Consider the following 23,299-nt stretch of genomic DNA (forward strand, 5'->3'; position numbering starts at 1 on the left):
GCAACATGAAAAACCAAAACAGAGGAACTCACCCATGAGGCAGCTGCTGCAGCAACTCCACTTATAAAGAATTAATGGACTTGACAAAAAGGGAATTTAAAATATGGATGATAAAGACAATAAAATGCATGGAGGAGAAAATGGAAAGACAGAACCAAAATTTGGATGAGAGATATGTACAATATAGAAAGGATATGACAGGCCTTAAGGAAATGAAGGAGACAGTCAGGGAATGTAAAGATTCAGTAGAAATTATCAAAAATAGGTAGACCATGGAGAAAAAAAGAATCTCAGAGCTAGAGGATAAAGTTTTTGAGTTAACCAGATAGTTAAAGAGGCAGAAGAGAAAGAAAGCCGAACAAGGACTTAGAGAACTATGAGACTCCATGAAGCATTCAAATATATGAATAATAGGTATTCCTGAAGGGGGAGAAGATTGTCGGAAAGGAATGTAAGCCTACCGGAGACTATCATAAATGGAAACTTCCCAAGTTTTACTAAAGACCCCAATATATTCCTTTCAGATGGATATCAAACCCTGGGTCATCTCAACTCAGAGCCTTTCCAAGCCACATTGTAACAAACTGTCCAAAGTAAAGATGAAAGAAAATATTCTGCAAGCAGCCAGGAGTAAGCACCAACTGACCTACAGAGGCAGAGCCATTAGGATGACAGCAAATTTTTCAACTGAAAACTTCCAAGCCAGAAGAACATGGTCATCCACCTTCAATGTTCTTAAACAAAACAATTTTCAGCCCAGAATTCTGCATCCCACTAAACTAAAAGGCAAAATTGATGAAGAAATAAAATCTTTTGCAGATATCTAAGCACTGAGGAAATTTGCCATAACAAGAACACCTCTACAGGAAATACTTAGAAATATTCTCAACACTGATCACCACAATGAACAACCAGCAAAGTAAACACCCAGAAGCTAAAGATCAAAACTTAGCTTCCACAATGGTGCAAAGGATAAAACCACACAATGGATTTGCACAAAAGAGATGAATAGAACTCCACCACACTTATCAATTCTCTCAAGAAATGTCAATGGACTGAATTCACCACTAAAGAAGCACAGGTTGGCTGAATGGATAAAAAAACACAAGCCATCCATATGCTGACTCCAGGAGACACACCTAGCCTTGAAGGACAAATCAAAACTCAAGGTTAAGGGATAGAAAACAGTATTTAAAACAAATGGAAATCAGAAGAAAGGAGGGGTTCTAAAGTTATTTTCAGATAAAGAAGATTTAAAGCAACTAAAGTTAAAAAAGACAAAGATGGACACTTTATACTGGTCAAAGGAACAATACAACAAGAATACATTTCAGGGCAGTGCCTGTGGCTCAGTTGGTAAGGCACTGGCCCCATATGCCGAGGGTGGCGGGTTCAAACCTGGCCCCGGCCAAACTGCATCCAAAAAATAGCCGGGCATTGTGGCAAGTGCCTGTAGTCCCAGCTGCTCGGGAGGCTGAGGCAGGAGAATCACTTAAGCCCAGGAGTTGGAGGTTGCTGTGAGCCGTGTGAGGCCACAGCACTCTACCAAGGGCCATAAAGTGAGACTCTGTCTCTACAAAAAAAAAAAAAAAAAGAATACATTTCAATTTTAAATATTTATGCACCCAACTTAAATGCTCCCAGATTTATGAAACAGACCCTAATAGGTCTAAGCAATATGATCTCTCATAACACCATAATAGTCAGGGTCTTTAAAACCCCTCTGACAGAACTGGACAGATCCTCTAAACAGAAACTAAGCAAAGATACAAAGGACTTAATTGTGACCCTAGAACAAATGGGATTAATAGGCATATACAAAACACATATCCCCAAAGCTAAGGGATATACATTTTTCTCATCAGTCCATGGTAAGTACTCCAAAATTGACCACATCGTAGGATACAAATCAAACCTCAGCAAAATTAAAAGAATAGGAATTATACCTTGTATCTTCTCAGACCACCAGGTGATAAAGGTAGAACTCAACTTCAACAAAAACGCTCATCCCACACAAAGATTTGGAAATTAAAAAACCTTATGCTGAATTAAAGTTGGGTTCAGGAAGAGATAAAAGAAGAAATCATTAAATTCCTCAAACATAACAACAATGAAGACACAAATTACCAAAACCTGTGCAATATAGCAAAAGCAGTCTTAAAAGGGTAACTTTATCACATTGGATGCCTCCATTCGAAAAACATAAAATCAACAAACTCATGAACCATCTCATGATATTGGAAAAAGAAGAACAATCTAATCCCAAACCCAGCAGCAGAAGAGAAATAACCAAAGTTAAATTAGAGATTAATGAAATTGAAAACAAAAGAATCATTCAGAAAATTAATAAAACCAAAAGTTGGTTTTTCAAAAAAATAGATAAAAATGATAAACCTTTGGCCAAATTAACTAGAAACAGAAAAGTACAATCTCTGATGACCTCAATCAGAAATGATAAAGGGAAAATAACAACTGATGCCACAGAGATACAAGAGATCATCTCTGAGTACTACAAGAAACTCTATGCCCAGAAATTTGACAATGTGGAGGAAATGGATCAATACCTGGAATCACACTCTCTCCCTAGACTTAATCAAGAAGAAACAGATCTCTTAAACAGACTGATTTAAAGTCCAGAGATTGAAAAAACAATAAAAAATCTCCCAACAACAACAACAGCAACAAGCCCTGGACCAGATGGCTTCACACCAGAATTCTATCCAACCTTCAAAGAAGAGCTTATACCCATACTACAGAAATGATTCCAAAAAATTGAAAAAGAAGAAATCTTCCCCAACATGTTATATGAGGCCAACATTCACCCTGATACCAAACCAGGAAAAGATCCAACTAAAAAGGAGAATTTCAGACCCATTTCACTAATGAAAAAATATATAAAAATTCTGAATAAAATCCTCACCAATAGATTATAGCTACACATTAAAAAAATTGTTCATCATGATCAAGTAGGTTTCATCCCAGGAATGCAAGGCTGGTTTAACTTACACAAGTCCATAAACGTAATTCATCATATCAACAGAAACAAAAACAAAGACCATATGATCCTCTGAATAGATACAGAAAAAGAATTCAATAAAATTTAGCATCTTTTTCTATTTTTTTTTATTATTGTTAAATCATAGCTGTATACATTAATGCAATCAAGGGGTACAATGTGCTGGTTTCATATACAATCTGAAATATTCCCATCAAACTGTTCAACATAGCCTTCATGGCATTTTCTTAGTTATTGTATGTAGACATTTGTATTCTGCATTTAGTAAGTTTCGCCTGTACCCATTCTAAGATGCACTGTAGGTGTGGCCCCACCTATTACCTTCCCTCCACCTTACCTCCCCCCTCCCTTCCCCAGCATCTTTTTCTAATTAGAACACTTAAGAATTCAGGCATAGGTGGAACATTTCTTAATCTGATCAAAGCCATCTACAACAAACCCACAGCTAATATTATACTGAATGAAGTAAAACTGAAAGCTTTTCCATTTAGAACTAGAACAAATTTGTCCTCTATCATTACTACTATTCAACATAATGCTAGAAGTTCTAGCCAATACAATCAGTCAAGAGAAGGAAATAAAGGGCATCCAAATGGAAGCAGAGGAGGTCATACTCTCACTCTTTGCCAATGATATGATCTTGTACTTGCAGAACCCCCAAGACTCCTAGAAGTGATCAAAAAATACAGCAATGTCTCAGGACTAAAATCAATGTCCACAAATCAGTAGCCTTTGTATATGCCAATAACTGCCAAGATGAGAAGGTAATCAAGGACACAATTCCTTTCACAGGAGCTTAAAAAAAAATGAGATACGGGCGGCGCCTGTGGCTCAAAGGGATAGGGCGCCAGTCCCATATGCTGGAGGTGGTGGGTTCAAAGCCAGCCTCGGCCAAAAACCACACACACACACACAAAAAAAATGAGATACCTAGGAATATACATAACAAAAGAGGTGAAGAACCTCTATAAAGAAAATTACAAAACCCTAAGAAAAGAAATAGCAGAAGATATTAACAAATGGAAGAACATACCATGCCCATGGCTGGGAAGAATCAACATTCTGAAAATGTCTATACTACTCAAAGCAATCTACAGATTCAATTCAATCCCCATTAAAATACCATCATCATACTTTCAAGATTTGGAAAAAATAATTCTTTGTTTTATATGGAGCCAGAAGAAACCCCGGATAGCCAAGGCAATTCTTATGAATAAAAACAAAGCCAGGGGTATTACCCTACCAGACTTTTAGCTATACTACTAGGCCATAGTGATCAAAGCAGCATGATATTGGCACAAAAATAGAGACATTGACATTTGGAGCCAAATAGGAAACCATGAGATGAAACTAACCTCTTACAGCCATCTGATCTTTGATAAATCAAACAAGAACATACTTGGGAAAAGAATCTCTATTCAATAAATGGTACTTGGAGAATTGGGTAACCACATGTAAAAGACTGAAACTGGGGCTTGGCACCCATAGCTCAATGGTTAGGGCACTGTCCACATACACCAAGGTTGGTGGGTTCGAACCAGCCTGGGCCTGCTAAACAACAACAACAAAAAACAGCCAGGTGTTGTTGTGGCAGGTGCCTGTGGTCCCAGCTACTTGGGAGGCTGAGGCAAGAGAATTGCTTAAGCCCAAGAGTTTGAGGTTGCTGGAGCTGTGACACCACAGCACTCTACTGAGAGGGAACACAGTGAAACTCTGTCTCAAAAGAAAAAAAAAAAAGACTGAAAGCAGACCCACACCTCTCATCACTTATAAAAATTGATTCAAGATGGATGAAAGATTTAAATCTAAAGCATAAAACAATAAAAATCCTGGAAGACAGTGTGGGGAAAACACTTGAAGATACCAGCCTGGGGAAAGATTTAATGTAGAAGACTTCTGTGGCAACTGTAACAACAACAAAAATGAACAAATGGGACTTAATTAAACTGAAAAGCTTCTGTACAGCTAAGGAAACAACAGATATTTGTTTAGGTGGCAGATATTTGCATTTTATAAATCAGACAAAAGCTTGAAACTAGGATCTATAGAGAACTCAAATTAATCAACAACAACAAAAAAAATCCAACAATCCCACATATCACTGGGCAAGAGACATGAATAGAACCTTCTCTAAGAAGACAGATGAATGGCTAACAAACATGAAAAAAATGCTCAGCCTCCCTAATCACAGACAAATATAAATCAAAACTGCCCTTAGATATCACCTAACCCCAGTGAAAATGGCCCACATCACAAAGTCTCAAAGCTGCAGATGCTGGCATGGATGTGGAGAGAAGGGAACACTTACACTACTGGTGGGACTGCAAACTAATACAACCTTTTTGGCAGGAAGTATGGAGAATCCTCAAAGAACTCCAATTAGACCCCCCATTTGATACTGGAATCCTATTACTAGGCATCTACCCAGAAGAAAAAAAAAAATCCTTTTATTATAAGGACTTTTGCAGTGGAGTATTTATTGCAGCTCAATTTACAATTGCCAAAATGTGGAAACAATCTAAATGTCCACCAACCCAGAAATGATTAACAAGCTGTGGTATATGTATACCCTGAAATACTATTCAGCCACTAAAAAAGATGGAGATGTTATTTTTTTGGTATTAGCCTGGATGGAGCTGGAACACATTCTTCTTAGCAAAGCATCACAGGCATGGAGAAGCAAGAATCCAATGTACTCTATTCTAATATAAGGACAGTAGTTGAGTTAATACAAGGGGGAAGGGTAGGGGAATGAGAAGGGAGGAAGAAGGGGGACAGAGGGTCATGGTATATGGCACACTTCTTGAGGGCAGGACACAATTATGAGGGAAATCATCTAACAAATGCAGTCAGTGTAACCTAATTCTTTGTACCCTCAATGAATCCCAAGCAATAATCAAACAAACAAATTAAAACCAGTAGGTTTTTGAGGGAGTTGTTCATTAAGGAACAGAGGAGAGATATTTGTAAATTAGAAAATAATGGAGGAAAGAGAAACCACAGTCACTTTTCTTTAATTTTAATATTGCAATGTAACCTGATGGTCCTGAGCCTCACCAGCCAGTGAGTATAAATGAGGTCACAGGAGCATTAATAAGGCCTGAATGTAGTATCCTCACAGCCCTGTCTTACATATGTCAGAACTCCAGCTCATCTTCAATTTCTTGGCAATTTTATGGGTGTTTCATTTGAGCTCAGAACAAGTGCACACTTTTCCAATTTTATATAATCACCGAAGTTCATTGCATTGTAGTTCCTCAGTGTAACCACGGTGGTCAGGATCTTCAGTAGGAATGCTACTTCCTGGCATCCCTGCTCCACAGCTGTGTTGAGATTCATGCCAGATGCCACTCTGGGATTTGTAGGAATTGGGGACATGCTCTTTTCTTCTGTAGGTAGCAGTTGGGCACCTAAGCTTTTTTACAGTTTTACGGTGTATGAGGTAAGCCTTGTAAGTCTCATCCTAACATTTTTGCTTTCAGTTGTAACCTCTGCTTCTGCGGTTAGGAAGTCTCTAAGGGTTGGATAATAGACATTTTTTCTATTCTTCTTTTGCATCTCTGTTTCCTCTGGTTCAGATTGGTATTCAAAACCACCTTTCCTTCTATGTGTATGGGGGTATGCAGTCCTGTATGCAGAATGATGGATGCAAATAAATCTCTGAGGGTAGAAATTTGAGGAAGTTACCAACATCAGCTTATGCTCAGTTTAGACACCTTCTAAACTTTTTAATAATAGTAATAAAATTCGAATGCTTTGAGCTGCAAGTAACAGAACATTTAATTTAGTGTATTTTAAACAATAATGACACTAATATCCCTCCTGCTTCACAATAGGAGGGCTCTCGGTGAATGTCCAATGTAAGATTTTATATGTTTTATTTACTAAAGCCAAGAACACCTAGCAATATTAAGTGTCCAGTACTTGTTGCATGAACAACTGAATGTCTTTAGATTCCTCCTGGGTTTTCTCTCACAAGCATAGCATGGCTGTAGTTACTTTTCATGCTCTCACATGGTGATGACTGGAGCAAAAATAAAGAGTAAACCAGGATAAAATGGTGTACTCCTGTCCCTTTCTTAGCAGGGAGAAAAGTCTTTCCAAGAAGACCTAAGCAGACTTTTTTCTTTTCTTTTCCTTTCTTTTTTTTTTTTTTTTTTTTGTTGTTGAAATTTTTGGCTGGGGCTGGGTTTGAACCCGCCACCTCCGGTACATGGGGCCAGTGCCCTACTCCTTGATCCACAAGCACTGCCCAAGACTTTTTTCTTTTTTTTTGAGACAGAGTCTATGTCACCCTTGGTAGAGGGCTATGGTGTCACAGCTCACAGCAACCTCAAACTCTTAGGCTTAAGTGATTCTCTTGCCTCTGCCTCCCAAGTAGCTGGGACTATAGATGCCCACCAGAATGCCCAGCTATTTTTTTTGTTGTAGTTGTCAATATTGTTTTGGCAGGCCTGGGCTGTGTTCAGACCCACCAGCTCCGGCGTATGTGGCTGGCACCCTAGCTGCTGAGCTATAGGCGCCAAGCCAGCAGACTTGTTTTCATTGGGCAGAAGTGAATTACCAGCCTACCTCAAGAGGTTGCCATAGTTGACTTAAGCCAGTCTTGATCTGATGATGAGACTAAGTACTAATTTGCAGCCCAAGCAAAATACAAAGACAAAACACCTTGGTCTCTGGGTAGCAAGAAAGGAGAGAATTGTTAATCAACAATTACTGGCTTGGTGCCCACAGTTCAACGAGTGGGTGCCAGCCACATACACTGAGGCTGATGGAGTCCCGCCTGGCCCAGGCCTGCTAAACAACAATGACAATTGCAACCAAAACATATCTGGGCATTGTGATGGGTGCCTGTAGTCCCAGCTACTTGGGAGGCTGAGGCAAGCCCAAGAGTTTGAGGTTGCTGTGAGCTGTGAAGTCCTGGAACTCTCCCAAGGGCTACATAGTGAAACTCTGTCTAAAAGAAAAAAAAATAAAATAAAGTAAATAATAAAATTAGAAAATTAGCCAGTGTAATGGGGAGCACCTGTTGTCGCAGCAACTAGAGAGGCTGAGTCAGGAGGCTCACTTGAACCCAGGAGTCTAAGGTTGCTGTGAGCTATGATGCCAGTGTGCTTTAGCCTGAAGCAACAGAGTGAGACTGTGCCTTTGAAAAAAAATGCTGCTGGTCACTGACCTCAGTGCCTTAGAGAAAGCAGGGAATTGTGGAGATTATGGTAAAGTGGAGAACATATACTAAAGGAGGGCATTTCCTACACAGACTCAAAATTGTTGCCATGGCAGAATATAGGCCCTTCATTTGCCAATATTCTGACTATTTCAGGGAAGCCAGGAGTATTTTATGTGAAATCTCATAATTGTATACATTCAGAATTTTATTTTATTTTATTTCATTTTGTTTCATTTTATTTATTTGGGGACAGAGTCTCACTTTGTCACCCTGGGTAGAGTGCAACCTTAACTTCTTGGGCTCAAGTGATTCTCTTGCCTCAGCCTCACAAGTAGCTGGGACTACAGGCGCTCTTCACAATGCCTGGCTATTTTTTAGAAATGGGGTCTTGCTCTTCCTCAATTCCTGAGCTCAAGTAATCCACCCGCCTTAGCCTCCCAGAGTGCTAGGATCACAGGTGTGAGCCACCGTGCCCAGCCCAACATTCAGAATTTACATTTTAAAAAATAGTAGAAGCCAAAACCAAAACTAAAAGCAAATCAGATAAACTGGGTGCCATGTTTTCCATTTCTGCCTCAATCATGCTCTTGTCTCAGCAACCACCGTATTAGATTTAATCATAGTAAATTGCTGAATGGCAATTTTTAAAGTTTCAATCTGATACTTTGATCATACTACCAGGGCACTATGTAATAGATTGGAGCCTTTGAGAAAGGCTTGAGCTGCTTCATAGTTCTTAAGTGCATGATATCACACTTAGTTTTTCTGAAGTAAATTAATTTTGCCTTATTCTTCCCAAATCTGCCCCAGGCAGCATTGATATGACATACAATATCATTTATTTTTCCAGGCCTCCATCCCCTTCTTCTTTCTGTGGATCATACAAAAGCCCTGACTTGCTCAGTTTACAGGATGGGGCAAGACCACGTCCATTCAGAGGTAGCAGCTCTCCTGTGCACCAAGCTTACGTTCCTCTCCATCCCACTTGGCCCCTGGGACCTAGCTGTGGCTTCCAAGGATGTGGCACACAGTGAGTGATCTCTAAGCATCCACACCGGGGGTGCTGTGTGAGAACAGAAAGTAGATCTTCACCAAAGATGCAACCACTACTTTCTCTCCTTATAGTCTTGAAGAGTCCAGCTTTTCCCAGGTTTGGGCCACTCCCCTCTCCTTCAAACCATGAACACTTTCCTTCTCAGACAACCTAGGTTTTTGCATCACTGATTCTGGATTTTGAAAAGCAAAGTCCTATTAAGGAGGCAGAAGAAGCTTAGCCCTACCAACTCAGGTCTGACTTCTGAGCCTTTAGTCAAGAAAATGTTACACAATTTAAATTTGCCTGTCAAGTGATAACATAACACTACAACATCGACAAATCATTATGCTACATTTGTTTACACAAAAACTTCCCTGTCCAGGCCATACCTCTTTTCCTTCTGTAGATCACATGCTTAGCTGTGTGCCTAGTGCAGAGTGGGTACCTCCAAACTTGATCAATGAATTAACCTAAATATTCCTGCTTAAAACTGAGAAAGCAACAGAGAATGGGAGGGACAGAGAAAGAAAGTGGAGAAGAGGTTGGATAAGGAGGAAGGACAAGAGGGGAAAAATGGCTATTTTCATCCACATTTTATGAGAGAGGAAACAGCAACTCAGTGAACAGTTAAGTAATTTATTTAAGATGGCTAAGAGCTAGGATTTAAACAGATACACCTGTGAGGTCTTGCTGATTACCACAATTTTACTACTCTCTACCCAAATGTTCCCAATTAATCTGGTGATACTTGAGATTGACTGAAGTTGTCTGCCTTTGAAGATTTAAAATAATATGAAAATGCTCCTGTTGTTTGGCCTGAGGTTTTGATGCTGTGAAATGAAAGCTGCTGGACGCAATTTTGAGCGATGATTTCCCTAGCGGCCAAAAGTGAACTGGAGCCCAGCATGATTGCCATTTTGTCTCTTCAATGAGAGTCAAAATACCCTGTTAGATAGCTCTGTGCATTCTAATGGCTCTGAACACACTTTTCTAAAGGAAAAGCACTCCCCTGTTACTCCCTAATAACCTTTTTCTAACAGGGAGGCCTTTTATTAATACCAGTGGTTTTTCACCGTGAACTGCTCAGAGAACTAGGCAACTATAAATGATTATTCCTCAAGAGTACCTTGTGTCCCTAGAATGTAAAGCTGAATGTTCTAGAGGGATAAGATCTCCTGGGGTTCCATAAAATTCTGGGGGACAGTTTATTTCTTTATTTTTCCCCCTCTTTCTTTTCAATGTCCCCTTATATCTCTGTGTCTACAAAAACTCCTTCTTGAAAGTACTGCTTGGCCTGGCTGAAACAACCCCCTGTGTCTAAAAGTCTCTGATTACTTCCAATGCAATGACTCAAGGATTTCTTTTCTATGGTGCACAGGTTACATTGTGAACCCAGATTAAAAGGCAAAGAGTAAACCCATTACTGGAGTACCAACAGAATGTCAATTCAATGGAACCTACTCAAATAGCCCATGAAAAAAGGACTTTTTCAGCACAGCCTTCTCAATCTACTGACTTAAAAGCTTGGGCTTTTGAATTATAGTGTAACATACAAGAAGGAACATTAGGTTTTTTTTAAGTTTGCATCAAAGAAATATAATTAATTTGGTCTAAAGTATTTGCAAGTTGAGATTCGTCTAACTCTGGTCTTATATGTAGAACCTATGCACTGTTGGCTGTTAGGATCACTAATTTCTACTTAAAACAATAATACTATCAAATTTTCAAAACACAGGCAGTTCTTCTAAGTAAATTGTTGATTTTTGAGTATGATATTGATTTAACAAAATCAGAAAGTTGTACAAATGTAAGTAAAAACTCAACTGGGCTGAGCTGCTAGAAAATTAGGGGAGGATGCCAATGAACAAATCTTCAACAAACGAGAGTAATAGCTACTATTTTTGTATACCAATACTTTATCACAGCCTAATGATAAGAGGCAATTACTATTATCTTGACTTTTCAGTTAAATTATGGAGTTTGCAGAGGTAAAGCAACTGGCCCACAGCCACACAGGCTGTAGGTTGCAGACCTGAGGCTAGAGCTGAGGTTAGACTGGCTTGGTTGCAAAACCCCTGCTCCTCATTCCTAGTTTACACTGCTTTCATGTAGTGCGTAGAGAGATTTTAGAATCGATCTTGTCCAGTGTTTTTCAATCACAAGCTCTTTTTTTTTCATTCTTTTTTTTTGAGATAGAGTCTCACTATGTCACCCTCGGTGGAGTGCTGTGGCATCATAGCTCACAGCAACCTCAAACTCTTGGGCTTAAGAGATTCTCTTGCCTCAACCTCCAAGTAGCTGAGACTACAGGCACCCACCACAATGCCCAGGCATTTTTTGTTGCAGTTGTTTAGGTGGCCCAGGCCGGGTTTGAATCTGCCACCCTCAGTGCATGTGGCTGGCGCCATAACCACTGTGCTATGGGTGCCAAACCCACAAGCTCTTTTAAGAGAGGCAGTATATAGATTCTCAGAGTCATCATAAATAATTTTTTATCATAAGATGCTCAAATACATAAGAAATGTGTTTCTTATTTTGTCTTATATTTCTTATATAGGCATGAAGTAAAAATAAATTACAAATAAAATACTGAGGAAATACAAAGCCAAGAACATGTAAATCAGCAAACATGACTGATGATGCTGTATTGCTGAAATTAAATTGCCCCAATTAGCTTGAAAAATATCAGAAGGTATCTATCTTTTGGTTGGGTGTGGTGGCTCATGCCTGTATTACCAGCACTTTGGGAGGTCAAGGCAGGAGGACAGCTTGAGCTAGGAGCTGAAGGCTGCAGTGAGCTATTATTGCATCACTGCATTCCAACCTGGGCAACAGAGCCAGGATCTGTCTCTAAAAAAATAAAAAAAAAAATAAGAAAATAGGTATCTACTCATCCCTACTACAGATAATTAGAGCCCATAGTGATCGAATATTCACATAATTGTAGTGTTCATGATGTTATTAATAACTTCAAGGCAAGGAGAAATGCTCAGTTGCCAATTTTACTGAGGAGTCACTTATAACTCTGTAAATTATCTTATTTTTTGAAAATAAAGTTAACATTTTACCTTTTTACTGTTGCCCAGGCTAGAGTGCTGTGGTGTCAGCCTAACTCACAGCAACCTCAAATACCTGCCCACATTCTATTGTCCAGAACTCAGTCACCTGATCACAAACAATGGCAATGGAAGCTAGTAAGTGCAATCTAGTTGTGTCTTAAAAAGGAAAAGAAAACAATAAATATATAGCAGATGAAAAACCAATATCTTTTTTTTTCTTTTTAGTGACCAGAAGTTCTTATGTGAACCAGATCGTAAATACAAACAGCAAAATGGGCCCTATATTCTTGTCAAGTGACAAGGTTTAAGTGGCTGTCTCCATGAATTACATATACTTACACTAATGTTTCAGATTACCCATGAAAAGAAAATATTAAATATAAAAACTATCTTTGAAAATGTTAAGACCTCTGAGAAAAATGTATCCTCAAGGTTCATGAACCCTAATTTTAGGGAACATTACCCTGAGAGGAATCTCCATCCTAGTCAATGTGGCATGCTCCCCCTCTTCATTTATCATTGCTATCCTTGAACTTGGGCTTTTGTTTATGCTATTTATCTGTTTAGAATGTTCTACCTCTTTCTTTTCAGAAATTGACTGAAATTTAAGTCCTACTGATGACATGGCTAATGCCTGTTAGGTCTAGGCTATGATGGAAAAATAACTCCTGACAAATTTCCGGACTGCAAGCTTTAATAAATAAATAAGTCCAGTTCACTCCCCAACATAAATGAAAAAGTACTAATTGATCTCTTGCTTCTCATTCATTCCCAGTTTCTTGCTTGGCTAACTCCTGGGCCTGGGAAATGAACTGATTGTCCCCAAACTGACCTTTAAACAATAACAGATGTATGAGTACTGAGACCTAGATATATGGAGGAAAAGTACTAAGAAACTAAGATGTATAAGGAAAAATATTAATCCAAAGATTCATGGGAAAATATTAAAGCAAAATAATATGAGAAAATATTAAAACAGAGATGTGGGGGAGAGACAAGATGGTGGACTGAAGCCAGCTTTCAACAGAGGCTCCCATCCAGAAGGAAAGTTAAGGGACAGGAATTTAGTAAGTATCCTGGTGGATTTGAGCTGCACCAAGAGAGAAGGTTGAAGAATGCACATCAACACTGCTGAGGCAAGCTATGATCACAAGGACGCAAACAAAAGCAAAACGGCTCACTTCTGGATATTCTGAAGCCACACCAACTGTCTCCCTGGGCAACCAGAGGAGGCCACCAGTGAGCAAAGGATTTGCCTGACGCTGTTCACACACCTGGGAAGCTTCCATGGCAGGGATGACACAGAGAGGTAATCAGACACAAACCTCCAGCAGCAAAGACATTTGAACTCAGAACAGCCCGTCTTCTGTAGGCGATTTTAGCAGAAACAGAGACAGAACCCCACAAAGTTGTCTGTTCTGTTCTGTTCTGTTAGCAACATCAATCAGGGATGGGGCTAAGCCTGAGTGAACACCTCCCTCCCACCACCTGCATCAAGCACTCAAAGATGTCAGGCCCCATCTCCTCCTGCTAGATAGCGGCAGACTGCAGGGGCCTGGCAGACTTCCTTGCAATTCAGGCAGGTGCAAACCCCTGGAGTATCTGTTCACTACAGGCAACTGGGTTAGCCATCTGCAGAGATACCAGTGACTGGGTCTGATGGAGGAGCAAAGTGGGGAAGGCGACATCAACCTTCCCAGACTGATCTATTTGCTAGGTGGCTCCTCCTGACTCCACGCAGCACTGGAGTAAACCATATCAGAGGAGTCATCAGACCCCTGTGATCCAGTTCCCAGAGACCTCTTGAACTCTCCCACCTGAGACAGGTGCTGGTTGAGACAATCGATTTGGACCTTTTGAACTGAACTAATAGACTGAGGACTTTTCAGGCGGTGCCCTGGGTATGCGGTTGTAGGAAGGTTTGATTTTCCTTTTCCAACTGGGGCCAGAGGTGGGCGGGCGGGGTGACTTAATTGCTGGTTTTTCCACACAGCTGAGACTTCAAGCCAGAGTAAACATTACAATAGGATCGAACAGAAACCATCTGAAAACAAGACAGAACCACTTAGCCCCACCACACCAGACAGGGCCCCAGTTTCTCAGGCCACATCACTTTACGGGCCCTCGATAAAGCCCCAGGGGAAAAATCAAAGAGAGTAAAATAACCCTGGGGCAAAATCAACAGAAAAACTCTGGTAACATGAATAACCAGAATAGATCAACCCCCCCCAAGAAAAGATACGGCAGATGCGATTAAAGATCCCATTCATAAACAACTGGCTGAGATGTCAGAAATCGAATTCAGAATTTGGATTGCAGACAAGATTAATAAAATGGAATTAGGAATTCGAGGAGAAATTCAAAAGTTGTCTCAAGAATTTAACGAATTTAAAGACAAAACCACCAAAGACTTAGACACACTGAAGCAAGAATTTGCAGCCCTCAAAGATATGAAAAATACAGTAGAATCCCACAGCAACAGAATGGAGCAAGCAGAAGAAAGGATTTCTGACATTGAAGATAAAGTCTTCGAATGCTCCCAATCTCTCAAAGAGGAAGAGAAATGGAGAGCAAAAACGGACCACTCACTCAGAGAACTCTCACATAATTCGAAGAAAAGCAATATATGAATAATTGGGATTTCTGAGAATGATGAAGTGGCCTCAAAGGGCACAGAGGCCCTTCTGCATGAAATTATGAAAGAAAATTTTCCAGACATGCCTAGAGAATCTGAAATTCAGATAGCAGACAGCTTCAGAACCCCAGCACGATTCAACCCCAATAAGTCATCCCCCAGGCATATCATAATTAGCTTCACGAAAGTTAACATGAAAGAGAAGATTCTCAAAGCAGCCCGGTGAAAGAAAACTACAACGTACAAAGGAAAGAATATTAGAATAACTGCAGATCTCTCCGCTGAAACTTTTCAAGCCAGAAGAGGGTGGTCATCAACTTTTAATCTCCTAAAGCAAAATAACTTTCAACCTAGGATCTTGTATCCAGCTAAACTGAGTTTCATTTATGATGGAGAAATTGAATACTTCAATGACATTCATATGTTGAAAAAATTTGCCATAAGTAAACCAGCTCTTCAGGATATTCTCAGACCTATACTCCGCAATGACCAACCCAATCCTATACCACAAAAGTAAACTCACTCAGAGACTTCGGATCAAACTCCAACTTCCACAATGGCGGAAGGATTAAAAATGTCCACTGGACCTTTGAAAAACTCGATACCCAAAATTCCACCAGACTTATCAATACTCTCCATTAATGTGAATGGCTTAAACTGTCCTCTAAAGAGGCATAGGTTAGCTGACTGGATACAAAAACTCAAGCCAGATATTTGTTGCATACAAGAGTCACATCTTAAGTTAGAAGACAAATACAGACTCAGGGTGAAAGGATGGTCATCCATATTTTAGGCAAATGGTAATCAGAAAAAAGCAGGTGTTGCAATTTTATTTACAGATACAGTAGGCTTTAAGCCATCAAAAGTAAGGAAGGACAAGAATGGTCATATCATATTTGTTAAGGGTAATACTCAATATGATGAGATCTCAATTATTAATATCTATACACCCAACCAGAATGCACCTCAATTTATAAGAGAAACTCTAACAGACATGAGTAACTTGATTTCCTCTAGCTCCATAATGGTCGGAGATTTCAACACTCCTTTGGCAGTATTGGATAGATCCTCCAGCAAGAGGCTGAGCAAAGAAATCTTAGATTTAAACCTAACCATCCAATATTTAGATTTAGCAGACATCTACAGAACATTTCATCCCAACAAAACTGAATACACATACTTCTCATCAGCCCACGGAACTTACTCCAAAATTGACCACATTTTAGGTCACAAGTCTAACCTCAGGAAATTTAAAGGAATAGAAATTATTCCTTGCATCTTCTCAGACCATCATGGAATAAAACTTGAATAGAGTAACAACAGGAATCTGCATACTCATACAAAAACATGGAAGTTAACCTTATGCTGAATGATAGCTGGGTCAGAGATGAGATTAAGAAAGAAATCGCCAATTTTTTGGAACAAAACGACAATGAAGACACAAACTATCAGAACCTCTGGGACACTGCAAAGGCAGTTCTAAGAGGGAAATTTATAACACTGCAAGCCTTCCTCAAGAGAACGGAAAGAGAGGAAGTTAACAACTTAATGGGACATCTCAAGCAACTGGAAAACGAAGAACATTCCAACCCCAAACCCAGTAGAAGGAAAGAAATAACCAAAATTAGAGCAGAATTAAATGAAATTGAAAACAAAAGAATAATACAAAGATCAATAAATCAAAAAGCTGGTTTTTTGAAAAGGTCAACAAAATAGATAAACCTCTGGCTAACCTAATCAGAAAAAAAAGAGTAAAATCTCTAATATCATCAATCAGAAACAACAAAGATGAAATAACAACAGACTCATCAGAATTCCAAAAAATCCTTAATGAATATTACAAGAAACTTTATTCTCAGAAATATGAAAATCTGAAGGAAATTGACCGATACTTGGAAGCACGCCACCTTCCAAGACTTAGCCAGAATCAAGTGGAAATGTTGAACAGACCCATATCAAGTTCAGAAATAGCATCAACTATACAAAACCTCCCTAAAAAGAAAAGCCCAGGACCAGATGGTTTTACATCAGAATTCTACCAAACCTTTAAAGAGGAATTAGTACCTATATTACTCAACCTGTTCCAAAATGTAGAAAAAGACGGAAGACTACCCAACACGTTCTATGAAGCAAACATCACCCTGATCCCCAAACCAGGAAAAGACCCAACAAGAAAAGAAAATTATAGACCAATATCACTAAGGAATATAGATGCAAAAATATTCAACAAGATCCTAACAAACAGAATCCAGCAACACATCAAACAAATTATACATCATGACCAAGTTGGTTTTATCCCAGGGTCTCAAGGCTGGTTCAATATATGTAAATCTATAAATGTAATTCAGCACATAAACAAATTAAAAAACAAAGACCATATGATTCTCTCAATTGATGCAGAAAAAGCTTTTGATAATATCCAGCATCCCTTCATGATCAGAACACTCAAGAAAATTGGTCTAGAAGGGACTTTTCTTAAACTGATAGAGGCCATCTACAGCAAACCCACTGCCAATATCATATTGAATGGAGTTAAATTGGAATCATTTCCACTCAAATCAGGAACCAGACAAGGCTGCCCATTGTCTCCATTGCTTTTCAACATTATAATGGAAGTTTTAGCCACAACAATTAGGGAAGAAAAGGCGATCAAGGGTATCCATATAGGGTCAGAAGAGATCAAACTTTCACTCTTCGCAGATGATATGATTGTGTATCTGGAAAACACTAGGGACTCTACTACAAAACTCCTAGAAGTGATCAAGGAATACAGCAGTGTCTCAGGTTACAAAATCAACATTCATAAATCGGTAGCCTTTATATACACCAACAACAGTCAAGTTGAAAAAACAGTTAAGGACTCTATCCCATTCACAGTAGTGCCAAAGAAGATGAAATATTTGGGAATTTACCTAACAAAAGACGTGAAAGATCTCTATAAAGAGAACTATGAAACTCTAAGAAAAGAAATAGCTGAAAATGTTAACAAATGGAAAAACATACCATGCTCATGGCTGGGAAGAATCAACATTATCAAAATGTCCATACTACCCAAAGCAATATATAATTTCAACGCACTCCCTATTAAAGCTCCACTGTCATATTTTAAAGATCTTGAAAAAACAATACTTCGTTTTATACGGAATCAGAAAAAACCTCGAATAGCCAAGACATTACTCAGAAATAAAAACAAAGCAGGAGAAATCACGCTACCAGACCTCAGACTTTACTACAAATCGATAGTGATCAAAACAGCATGGTACTGGCACAAAAACAGAGAAGTAGATATCTGGAACAGAATAGAGAACCAAGAGATGTATCCAGCTACTTACTGCTATTTGATCTTTGACAAGCCAATTAAAAACATTCAGTGGGGAAAAGATTCCCTATTTAACAAATGGTGCAGGGTGAACTGGCTGGCAACCTGCAGAAGACTGAAATTGGACCCATACCTTTCACCATTAACTAAGATAGACTCTCATTGGATTAAAGATTTAAACTTAAGACCTGAAACTATAAAAATACTAGAAGAGAGTGCAGGAAACCCTTGAAGAAATTGGTCTGGGCGAGTATTTTATGAGGAGGACCCCCCAGGCAATTGAAGCAGCTTCAAAAATACACTACTGGGACTTGATCAAACTAAAAAGCTTCTGCACGGCCAAGAACACAGTAAGTAAAGCAAGCAGACAGCCCTCAGAATGGGAGAAGATATTTGCAGGGTATATCTCTGACAAAGGTTTAATAACCAGAATCCACAGAGAACTCAAACGCATCAGCAAGAAAAAAACAAGGGATCCCATCGCAGGCTGGGCAAGGGATTTGAAGAGAAACTTCTCTGAAGGAGACAGGCACACGGCCTTCAGACATATGAAAAAATGCTCATCATCTTTAATCATCAGAGAAATGCAAATCAAAACTACTTTGAGATACCATCTAACTCCAGTGAGACTAGCCTATATCACAAAATCTCAAGACCAGAGATGTTGGCGTGGATGCGGAGAAAAGGGAACACTTCTACACTGCTACTGGGAATGCAAATTAATACATTCCTTTTGGAAAGATATATGGAGAACACTCAGAGATCTAAAAATAGATCTGCCATTCAATCCTGTAATTCCTCTGCTGGGCATATACCCAAAAGACCAAAAATCACAACATAACAAAGATATTTGTAGCAGAATGTTTATTTCAGCCCAATTCATAATTGCTAAGTCATGGAAAAAGCCCAAGTGCCCATAGATCCATGAATGGATTAATAAATTGTGGTATATGTACACCATGGAATATTATGCAGCCTTAAAGAAAGATGGAGACTTTACCTCTTTCATGTTTACATGGATGGAGCTGGAACATATTCTTCTTAGTAAAGTATCTCAAGAATGGAAGAAAAAGTACCCAATGTACTCAGCCCTACTATGAAACTAATTTGGGGCTCTCACATGAATGCATAACCCAGTTACAACCTAACAATAGGGGGAAGTGGGAAAGGGAGGGGACGGAGGGGGGTGTTGGGTAGAGGGAGGAGGATCGGTGGGATCACACCTGTGGTGCATCTTACAGGGGTATTTGCGAAACTTGGTAAATGTAGAATGTAAATGTTTTGGCACAGTAACTGAGATAATGCCAGGAAGGCTATGTTAACCATTATGATGTCAATTAGTCTATGAAGCGAATGTATGATGCCCCATGATCATATCAATGTATACAGTTATGATTTAATAAAAAAAATAAATTAATTAAATAAAACAGAGATGTGTGACGTATAGCTAACTAACTGCAAAATTCTGCTTCTGTACAATGCTTGCTTGCTACCCCCACCTGAATGCGCCTGGACAGCCTGCGTGCCAATCAGGATGCAGACCAAGCCTTAAAAACCTGACTCCTTAAGCATTGGGGCTGCTCCCAGAAACCCCATGTTGGGACGCTGAGGCAGTTGCCAGCTGGCTCTTCAATAAAAGGACTGTGCTGTAAATTTGGCTTGTTTGGCAGGGTGGTCTTTGTGGAACTCCTGGGCACAACAATCCTAGCACTCTGGGAGGCTGAGGTGGGTGGATTGCTTAAGCTCAGAAGTTCAAGACCAGCCTGAGCAAAAGTGAGACCCTGTCTCTACTAAAAATAGAAAAACTGGCAAGAGGGTTGCTTGAGCCTCGGAGTTCAAGGTTGCTGTGAGTGCTATAATCATGCCGTGCCACTCACTCTACCCAGAGTGACACAGTGAGAGTCTATCTCCAAAAAAAACAAAACAAAACAAAACAAAAAAAAAAAACAAGAGAGAGAGTTACTTTCTCTAAGAGATGGAACAAAATTGGGTTCTGCAAACACAAAAGAATGGAAGAAATGAGTGTCAATAAGCAATCGCTGAGGTCACATACTCCAGGCTAATTCTAGGGGTCTTTCTTTCTACTGCACAAAATAACAGTTGAATGAATAAATAAAAGTAAAAATATTGGGCCGTGCCTGTGGCTCAACAGAGTAGGGCACCAGCCCAGTATGCCGGAAGTGGTGGGTTCAAACCCAGCCCTGGCCAAAAACTGCAAAAAAAAAAATTTATGTAAGAGAAAGATATTAAGAATGTAAATTCAGGGTAGCACCTGTGGCTCAAGGAGTAGGATGCCGGCCCCATATACTGGGGGTAGCTGGTTCAAGCCCAGCCCCAGCCAAAGCTGCAAAAAAAAAAAAAAAAAGTAAATTCAGACATTGAGAAAAAGGTAATTGTTTCCTTACTTCTTTCTGTAGAGCCAGTAAGTATCTTGCTAATTTATGATAATGCACATTTGTATGTACTATACAAAAAAAAATTTCCTCCCCCTTCTTTCTTATGGTGCTAGAAAGGCAAATGAGCTCTATAAAGTCACAGTTTAAATATGAATTTTTTTTACTGCAATATTAATTAGTTCAACTCTATCTCTAAAGAGATGTAGAAATTTCATGAAAAAGGAAAATAAAACTACAGGAGACGCACAGGAAAACCAAACAATTGCACAGATTTTTAGGCAGCATTCCCCCCCAAATATATCAGAGCAGTATAAATATGTGAAAGAAAATGTTCAGCTTCAATAGTAATCAAAGAACTGCAAATTACCCTGAGGAGCATTATCATCCACCAAACTGGCCTTTTTCCCCCCTTAAGCTTAGAATTAAAGGTAGATTGAGCATAAAAAGAACTAGGTGCTTTCATATGTGGATGTGGAATGTACTTCCCGTATCCTTGCTGGTTTTCATTTTAGCATTATGTGACAAAAGATGGCTTACTTTCTTTCTCTACACTTGAAGATCATTTAGGGCAGGGAATGTATTTGCTTTGCCTGAGTATTCCTGGAGCCTAGACTACTGATAATTCAATAAATGGATATTTAATTTTTATGCATTTATTGAATGGTCACTAAATATTTTTGAATTAATAACCCAATGTTTAAAAAGAAAGCATCATAAGGCCAGGTGTGGTGGCTCACGCCTATAATTGTAGCACTATGGGAGGCCAAGGCAGGTGGATGGCTTGAGCTAAGGAGTTTGCGACTAGCCTGAGCAAGAGTGAGACCCTATCTCTACTAAAAAAAAAAAAAAAAGAAAAAGAAAAACTAAGGCAAGAGGATTGCATAAGCCCAGGAGTTTGAGATTGCTGTAAGCTATGACACTATAGCACTCTACCAACGGTAACAAAGTAATACTCTGCCTCATTAAAAAAATAAAAATAAAAAAGAAAGTATCATCTTTAACCTAACATTAAGTTTTCTAGCTATGCATGAAAGATATAAGAATTATATACCAAGAGTTATCTTGGTAAATAAAGATGTTTATTTTATTGCAAGTTACAGTATGAACAACAAAAAATGTTAGTGGAGAAAATAGCTTAATGTTTAGCAATTAGGGATTAATTCACCAAATGTTTATACATTCAGATGATAATGACTATTGAAAAGGACATTGAAGACAACTACTTAATAACATTGAAAGATGTTTATAATATGTGGTGTATTATCAAATAAAAAGGATTTCAGGCTGGGCGCAGTAGCTCATCCCTATAATGCTAGCATTCTGGGAGGGTGAGGCAGAAAGATCATTGGAAGTCAGAAGTTGGAGACCACCCTGAGCAAGAACGAGACCTCAAGAACATAGAAAAATTAGCTGGGTGTGATGATGCACATTTGTAGTCTTAGCTATTTGGGCTGCTGAGGCAGGAGGATCATTTCAGGCCAGGAACTTGAGGTTGCAATGAGTTATGATGGGGCCACTGCACTCTAACGCAGGTGACAGAACAAAACTCGGTTTGAAAAAAAAAATTTTTTTTTGAGACAGTTTCACTATGTTGCCCTCGGTAGAGTGCTATGGTGTCACAGCTCACAGCAACCTCAAACTCATGGGCTTAAGCGATTCCCTTGCCTCAGCCTTCCAAGTAGGGGGGATTACAAGCACCCACCACAAGACCCAGCTATGTTTTGGTTGTAGTTGTCATTGTTGTTTGGCAGGCCTGGGCTGTGTTTGAACCCCCCAAACCTGCCCCAGCCACTTGAGCTATAGGCACCAAGCCTGAAAAAAAATTTTTTTTAAAACAATATTAGCCTTTTTGTTAAAAATATGTGAGTGTTTAGAAAAAATATTGAAAGAATATATAACAAAATGTGAACAGTCATTACTTTATTTAGTGGAAAGGTAGGCTTTTTAGATGTTTTTCTATACTTAACAAGTATTGTTTTTGTAATAAAGAAAGAGAATAAACATTCTTTTGTACAAGTGAATGATTTGAAAAAGATTTTTTTTGGCTGGCCTCAGTGGCTCACATCTGTAATCCTAGCAGTCTAGGAGGCTGAGGCAGATAGATCTCTTGAGCTCATGGGTTCTTTTTTTTTTTTTTTAGAAAAGTCATTAGTCTGTTTATTTATTTATTTATTTATTTATTTTTATTAGTATTAAACCATAGCTGTGTACATTAATGTGACCATGGGGCACCATGCACTGGTTTTATAAACAGTTTGACACATTTTCATCACACTGGTTAACATAGCCTTCCTGGCATTTTCTTAGTTATTGTGTTAAGACAATCACATTCTGCATTCACTAAGTTTCACATGTACACTTGTAAGATGCACCACAGGTGTAATCCCACCAATCACCCTCCCTCTGCCCAACCTCCCCTCTCCCTTCCCTCCCTCTCCCCCTTCCCCATATTCTTAGGTTATAACTGGGTTATAGCTTTCCTATGAAAGCCATAGATTAGTTTCATAGTAGGGCTGATACCTTTTCTTCCATTCTTGAGATACTTTACTAAGGAGAATATGTTCCATCTCCATCCATGTAAACATGAAAGAGGTAAAGTCTCCATCTTTCTTTAAAGCTGTGTAATATTCCATGGTGTACACATACCACAATTTATTGATCCATTCAT

At 39.1% G+C, this 23,299-nt stretch overlaps 1 protein-coding gene and 1 pseudogene across 1 annotated transcript in view; one reads left to right on the top strand and one right to left on the bottom strand.

The window, feature by feature from the left end:
- C2H9orf85 (chromosome 2 C9orf85 homolog) overlaps positions 1–2,327 on the top strand; it is a 237,403-nt gene extending 235,076 nt beyond the window's left edge. Inside the window, exon 4 of the transcript XR_008376717.1 lies at positions 2,284–2,327. The gene's annotated coding sequence lies outside the window, so the exon portion shown is untranslated. The remainder of the gene's footprint in view (positions 1–2,283) is intronic.
- The window catches only part of LOC128597462 (growth hormone-regulated TBC protein 1-like), a 113,034-nt pseudogene that overhangs the window by 37,281 nt on the left and 52,454 nt on the right, over positions 1–23,299 (bottom strand).

The sequence above is a fragment of the Nycticebus coucang genome, chromosome 2, assembly GCF_027406575.1.
Source record: "Nycticebus coucang isolate mNycCou1 chromosome 2, mNycCou1.pri, whole genome shotgun sequence".
Lineage (NCBI taxonomy): Eukaryota > Metazoa > Chordata > Mammalia > Primates > Lorisidae > Nycticebus > Nycticebus coucang.